The sequence below is a fragment of the Eubalaena glacialis genome, chromosome 4 (genome assembly GCF_028564815.1).
Source record: "Eubalaena glacialis isolate mEubGla1 chromosome 4, mEubGla1.1.hap2.+ XY, whole genome shotgun sequence".
NCBI lineage: Eukaryota > Metazoa > Chordata > Mammalia > Artiodactyla > Balaenidae > Eubalaena > Eubalaena glacialis.
Window position 1 is genome coordinate 141,484,667 of NC_083719.1, and position 7,661 is coordinate 141,492,327.

Genomic DNA, 7,661 nt, shown 5'->3' on the forward strand with positions numbered 1-7,661 from the left:
AGATAGATGAACCTATATATCAAAAGGTTAAATGACAGAATGGGAGATGTCACAAAGCGTTCAATAATAAGGCTCATTTAAGAGATAAGAATTGAAAGTACTGAAAGTGACTAGAGGAGGGAGAGATCCCTGTGGCCTGGGGAAGGAAGTAAAAGAAGGATTTGAGGAGGAGATGGGACTTGAATGAGACCTTGAAGCAAAAAAAGCTTCTAAAAGTGATGCAACCGTTCTATTTACTTATCACATATCTTTACATTCATCATTATTTATTGAGCACCTAATATACGCCAGGCACTCTCTTTTGGTGCTAGGGCACTGCAATGAACAAAATGGACAAACTCCACGCCTTCATAGAACCCCCCTTCTTATGGGGAGAGCAGATAATGTACAAAATAAATATTTAGTGGGCTGGATGGTGCTAAGTGCCATGGAGAAAAATAAAGCAGGGAGCAGGGATGGATGTTTGGAAAAGAATAGAGTGATGATCTTAAATAAAGTGATCAGGAAGGCCTAGTTGAAAACACAGTATTTGAGTGAAGATCTGAAGGAAATGAAGGAGTGAGACTTGCAGATGAAGAGCACTACCAACAGAGAGAGCAGCAAGTGCAAAGGCCCTGGGGTAGAATGTGCCTGGTGTGTATGAAGAGCAGCAAAGAGTCCACTTGGCTGGAGCTGAAAGAGGGAAGGAGAGACTAATCAGAGAGAAGGTCCAAGAGGTAACATAGGCCAGATTAAGAGGGCCTCGTAGGCTATTGTGGAGACCTTTGAACCTCAGGTTGATTGACCTTTGAACCTCAGGTAACTCACGAGCTACTTGTCATCCATTCTCCCTTGCAAAGGAGGGGACTGAGGCTCAAAGAGCTGATGTGACTTGCCAAGGATTATACGGAAAACAGTTAGCAGAGCCAGGATTCAAACCCAGGCCTACCTAGCCCCTTCTCCTTCACCTGACTCTACCCTTCCCTCTCTCACTACTGTCCATTCATGCATCTGCATGTGCATGCTCACACACACCACATTCACACACACACACACACCTGCACACACACAGTCACACACAGTCACACACACCACCCACTCCACTTTCAGTCCTCCAACGTGCCAAGCTCTTCCCACGCACACCTGCCTTCACAGCTGCTGTTCCCTCTGACTAGAATGCTCTTCTCCCTGCTCTCTGTCTGACCAGTGAATCTTTTGTGCCTTGGTTCAAATGTAAGGACCTCAGAGAGGCCTTCCCTGACCCTCTGATGTAAACTGCCTCTGCCCCTTACCTTCTCTCTGAAAGCCCATGGACCTACCTCCCTTTGTAATTGCATATTTATTTGTGGGTTAGTTTAAATTCTTCCCTCCTCCCAGGCTGTATCTCTTACTCATTGCCTAGCCCAGCACCTGGCTCATAGGAGGTGCTCAACAAACACGTACTGAATCAATGAAAAGACCAAAAGGGTAAAGAAGACAAAGTAGGAAGAACCCAGAGAGGTTTCCAGACATCTCTAGGGAAGAGAAACCAATGGCTGCAGTGAGAGAGATTTGGGGCTGTCTGTGGACCTGGATCCTTCCTCCTTGATTTTGGAATGATACCCTACAAAGCCCATCTCTGGCTGTTCCACAGTCTAGTATTTGGGTTGGCTTTTTTTCCGTAAGAGCTTACAGGAAAACCTGAACGAATTTTTGGCCAGCCCATACATTCATCACGTGACTCACACCCCCATCCTCCCATCCCCAGCAGCCTCTAGAATGAATGTTATTTGGAGTAATTGGCCAAGTACTTAGAAAATGCTAAGGTTTATTTTTAAATGTGATTAGGACCTGTCTCTTGCTTTCTGGAAAATCACATGAGCTGCTCAGAGATACAAAATACAATCATTAAGCACCCCTAAAACCACTTTTTTTCATCTTGTCTTTACAACAAGCTTGCTAAGTTGGTTTAGGGCAAATCATAACCATCCCCATGTGACTGATAGAAAAACTGAGACTTAGGGGTGATTAAATGCACCATCTGAGTCCAAATAGCTGTTTGGTTGCAGAGCCAAGGCCTGGTGCATTTAAACCATGCAGCAGCTGTGTCCACCCTACCACCCTGCCTCCCACTATAAATTACACATCCCTCTCCCATGCAAATAATTCAGATAGTCCCCCAAACAGAAGACAATTCTAGAAAAAAGAGCCACTGCCTTCTTGATTTGGTGTTTTATGTGGTGGCAGGCAACCAGTCGTTCTAACTAGGCCACAGGAAGCCTATTTCTCTTTAAGAACCCATTAGCAAGCTGGCAAAATCTCATCCCATTACCATGTAAATAAATAAGGATAAATTTCCCCACCTTAGCTTCCCAGGGCTGGACCAAAGCTCTCCCCCTCTGCACATTTTTGATAACCTACTCATTCTGGAATACCTCACAGTTAAAGACAGCGTGCACTGGAAGTCAATAATTCGTCATGGAGTGGGAAAAAAGGATGAGATAATTAACATTCTCTGGCTGGCTTTGGCGGGGAAATAGCTTAGTAAGCACAAGGACATTTTCTGGGGCTGTTTCCATCACAAGGGTAGAATAAATAAGCCGGATCCTTTTGCTCTCTGAACCTGAAGGATCGTGTCAGGCTGGTTGGCCCCGGGCTTGGTTGAGCTGGGTGCAGCCTTTCCACCTATGATAAAGGAAGCTGACCAGCAAATGCAGCCGCAGGCTGGCAGGGGGTGGGTGGGTTACAGGAAGTCGGCAGAGGGTGTTTCCAAGCTGCTTCTCCTTAAGCTTCTAGCCCACAGCCCAAGCTTCCACTTTTCAATTAACTGCTCTCTGATCTCCAATGTTTTTCTTCCCCGATCTCCTTTATCAAGTCTAGTAACCTCACTGAGCCTTCCTTAGTTTGCCCTTCTGTAAAAGGGGAAGGTAATGCATAGCAGGGAGAGTTAATGAGGATTGAAACATCATCATTATCTTTATCATCATCATCATCATCACTAGCCTTTATGAATCATTTATAATGTGTCAGGTTTTATGATGTGCTAAATGTACTTCATTTGCACTATTACATTTCATGCCTACTGGGATAAATGGCCACTCTTTAAACCCCAAACAAAATAAGCTAGAAATAGATTTTTTCAGAAATTCTGTGTCACACAGTGGGAAATAAACTAATGAAACACATAACCCCAAGGGGGATGGTGCAGGCAGTTGGAGAGGGTTTGGGTGTATTTATGCATGACAGGGCCATAAATGGGTGCTGGGATATACCTAACCTTTATGGTTGACGTCAGGAGGGAAGTGGTTTCTCTGTCTCTTAAGCAAGATCAAGAGTGGGTACAGCATGACTGTGCCCTCTGGGTGCCCATCCCATGGGACCTCTGTTGGCAGCAGAGTGTCAGTCTGAGTGGACCACGGGTCTGCCCCAGTATGGCAATTCCTATATTTTATGGTGTTATGATTCTTAAGATAAAAATTTTTCTCAGCTATTACTTTGGTTTCTATGCTGATCCACTGACCACTAGCCCAGTCTCTTTGTTCCCTCTAAATTCTACTTTCTTGATCTGAGTAGTGAAATTTTGGTGGTAATTCACTATAGCAAGTCAGAAAGGAATTGTCCTAAAACGTTGGAATGCTTTAACTAGCACGTGGAAAGTTGTCCCCCATACGATCCTTACTTACACACCTTAACACCTCCACAGCTGTCTTTGCCTCCTTCCCTGATGGAAGGATCATCCTCCTTCAATCTAAGTCTAATCCCTCGGGCACTTTGGATCCCACCCCCAACACGTACCTCCTCAGAGACCTGACTGCATCATAAACTCTCCCTCTGTCCTTCATCTTCAGCCATCCCCCAGCCCCCTAGCTGGCTCCTTCCCAGAAGCAACTAAGCTTACAGCTCTCTCTCATCTTAAAAAATAAAGTCCTCCCTTGATCCCCCATCCTTTTCCAGCTATTATCTTATCTCTTTCCCCATCAAAGCCAATGATCTAAGGAACTTGTCTCTCCTTATGTCTTTAATTCCTCACCCCCCACTATTTCTCCCTGCAGTCAGACAGGTTCCACTCCTCTTCTGCCTCTGAAACTGCTCACACCATGACTGTATTCTTGATGATCAGATCCAGCAGTCTTGCTCTGTGATGATGGACAGGAAGGGTTTCCTTCTTGAAACTCTGCTCTCGATTTCCCATCACTAGATTTTCTCATATTTCTCCAGGTCCTCCTTTTCACTTTCCTTCAAAGATTTCCCCTGAATTGAGCCCTTTCCAGGCTGTCCTAACCTCTCACTTGAAGCTGTCTTACTGGAAGATCTTATGCTATGGTCCAGTCCATTTGCCAGTGACTCGCATCATGTTCAATTCTCCATCCCAGATGTTTTCTCAACTCCTGTACGTCCCCATCTGGATATCCCACAAGCCTCTTGCATTGGTTTCCTATTGCTGCTGTAACAAATTTCCACAAACATAATAGTTTAAAACACACAAGTTTATAATATTACATTTCTAAAGGTCAGAAGCCCAAAATCAGTCTCAGTGGGCTGAAATCAAGGTGTCTGTAGGGCTGTGTCCCTTCTGGAGGATTCAGGGGAGAATCCATTTCCTTACCTTTTTATCTTCTATAGCTGCCTGCATTTCTTGGCTTATGACTCTGAAACTTCAACTTATGCTTCTGTGGTCATAGCTCCCCTGACTCTGACCCTCCTGCCTTGCTCTTATAAGGACCCTTGTGATTGCATTGGATTCACCCAGATAATCCAGGATAATCCATCTCAAAATCCTTAACTTACTCACATCTGCAAAATCTCATCTGCCATGTAAAGTAACATAGTCACAGGTTCTGGGAATTAGGATGTGGACATCTTTGGGCAGTCATTATTCTGCCTACAGCACCAATCAAACTCAGCATGTCCAAACCTCTTTCGAACCGAGATGCCTCTATCTTGGTGATGAACCATCATCCACCCCACTGGGCCAGCCAGAAACATGGCATCATCCTTGACTCCTCCTTTTCTCTCATCCCCCCATCCAGCTAATGAGCCTGTCCTATTGATTCTTACTATCTCTCAACTAAATTCACTTCTTTCCACCTCTACTACTGATACCTTGGTTTGAGCCATCATTACTTCTAATCTGGATTACTACCACAAGCTCTTCACTGCTACTCTTGTCTCCAATTTTTGTCCAGAGTTTTCTTTTGAAAACACAAATATTAATTCTCCTAAAACTCATAAAGTTCCACTACCACTACCAGGACACAATCCAAGCTCCTTAACGTAAGCCCCCTAGTGATCTGGCCTCTGCCTACCTCATCTCCTGATACCCTCCTCTTGCTCTCTTAGCCTTTAACCACATGGAACCACTAGCAATTCCCTAATAAGGCATTTGGACATTTGAACATGCTGGCACATCTCCCCTGCATTCCCTTTCCCACCACCCCGAAAGCTTTTCACCTGAAAATTCGTTCTTTAAAACTAGCTCTGTTACCACCTCCTCCAGAAAGTCTTCCTGATGTGATAGACGGCAAAACTGGCCTGAATTCCTCACTCCTCTCTGTATTCTCACCCTTTGCAAGGTGGCTGAATAGCTCCTCCAGTTAAGAGGTAGAATCTACTTCCCCACATTTTGATTCTTAGTATGACAATGTGACTTGCTTTGGCCAATGGCAATGGGGTTTTAACAGTTGTCCCACAAAGAGAAACTTACAAAAGCATTTGCACTTTTTTGTTCTCTGCTTTCACCATGAGTGCCTGCCCAGACTAGCCTGTTGGAGGATGAGGTACCTGGAACAGAGCAGAGTTAGAGCAGAGCAGACCCCAGCCAAGGCCATCACTGACCAACCAACAGCCAGTCCATGCCCAAATGTGTGAGAGAGCCCAGCCAAGATCAGCTGGACCAACTAATTGACCTGCAGCTGACCACACAGATTTGAGTGAACCCAACCAAGACCAGAAGAACCAACCAGCTAACCCAAAGACTCATGAACTAAATGAATGCTTGTTGAAGCCACTGAGTTTTGGGGTGATTTGTTATGCAGAATTATTTTGGTAATAAATAACTAATACACCTGACCTCCAGACTAGGTTAGGTGCCTTTTCTCTGTGTTCCCATGTCAAGCTTGGTGTACCCCTGTCATAGCTCAGCAGGTGTCCTACTATATTGCAGCTGTCTGATTACTGTCTTTCCTACTAGCACACACTGTCCATGAGATCAGGGTCTGTGTCTAATTCATCGTCAACTTTGTATCTCAGTGCCTAGCATAGTAGCTGACACACAAAAGACCCTCAATAAATATCTGATAGATAAATTGTAACAGAGCAACTATGGTATTTTTTTTTCATCTCATTATGGTTGAGTTGGCAGTTGCAATTTACAAATGCTTTTGTTTATCATTCAAAATAAATAAGCCCTTCCCCCACCCCCTCACCCCCAAAGAGAAAGAGATCAAGTGTTCAATCTAGATGCAAGGGATAGTTTGTATAAGGAGAGGGAAAGGCATGCACAAAGACAGAGGTTGGGAGTGAGCCTGCCAGATAAATGTGTTTAACAAGAGCAGAGCTTCATGATAATCAGCAGTTAGCACAGCTGGGCTTTACTCCCAACTCAACTGCTTATTAGTGGTTTTATCCTGCAGGAATTAAATCACCTTTCCAAGCCTCAGTTTCCTCATCTTTAAAATGGGGAAAGTAGTACCAACCTTGTGGAGTTGTTGTACAGATGGACATCCCATGATATCAGCCTGGCAAAGAAATAAAGAGGATGGGAAACAAGGATGTCAGCAACAGTTACGACAATCATTTAACACATGGGCTCCCCTGATGCTGACAACCCTGGGGATTTTAAGGATGAATTTTCAGGTAAAATGGTGACGGGGTGGTGACAAAAGGAATACAGGGTAGATCCAATCATGTGAAGTCTTCGATGTGAGCACAGGGAGATGATAGATCCCCAGTGTCCTCAAGGTCCCATGACGTGATCCTGCTTCAACTCTGGGTTCTAGCCATCTTTCAATATAAACTTATGAGGAAGCCTCCCCCCCATAGGCCTCAGTTTCCCTATTGGTAAAATGAGGGTGCTCAACAGGATGAGCCCTACTAACTCTTCTCCTAAAATAACCCATAGCTGGTCCTGTGGACTGGCTCACTCGATGCCCTCTTCATCCTCACTCTAGTGTGCAAAAACTGGAAAGCTAAAATCTATGCTTTACAGACTCCCTTTTAGTTAGGCTTCAGATTTGGTTTAAGTTCTGCCCATTAGCTGTATGTGCACAAGACTTTGATCTGGAACTGAATGTAGGAGAGAGGACAGAGTAAGAGACATAATTTTGCCAGTGAATGGTAGCAGAGGTAGCATGCTTCTAGGGTCAGTGGCCATGGTGGCAGTTTCTCATTTTGCAGCTCTGTTGGAGGCCCACTTCTGTCCTGTCATTTGCAGAGTTGCCCTCTATTCAGCCCACCCAATAATTATATGAACTATTTAATAATAATCCCCTAACAACAAAAATAGTAATAAACACTGTTGATCTATTTATTAATAAACCTCCTCCTATTACAACTTACTAGAGTGGGTTCTTTTGCCTACAACTAGGACCTCTAACCAATATCAAGGAGGAGGAAGGGAAGAAGCAGAAAGAGGAGGGGAGGAGGAAAATAAGCATAAGAGGAGCAGCAATCAAGAAGGCAGCTTATTTATTAAAGAAATCTCT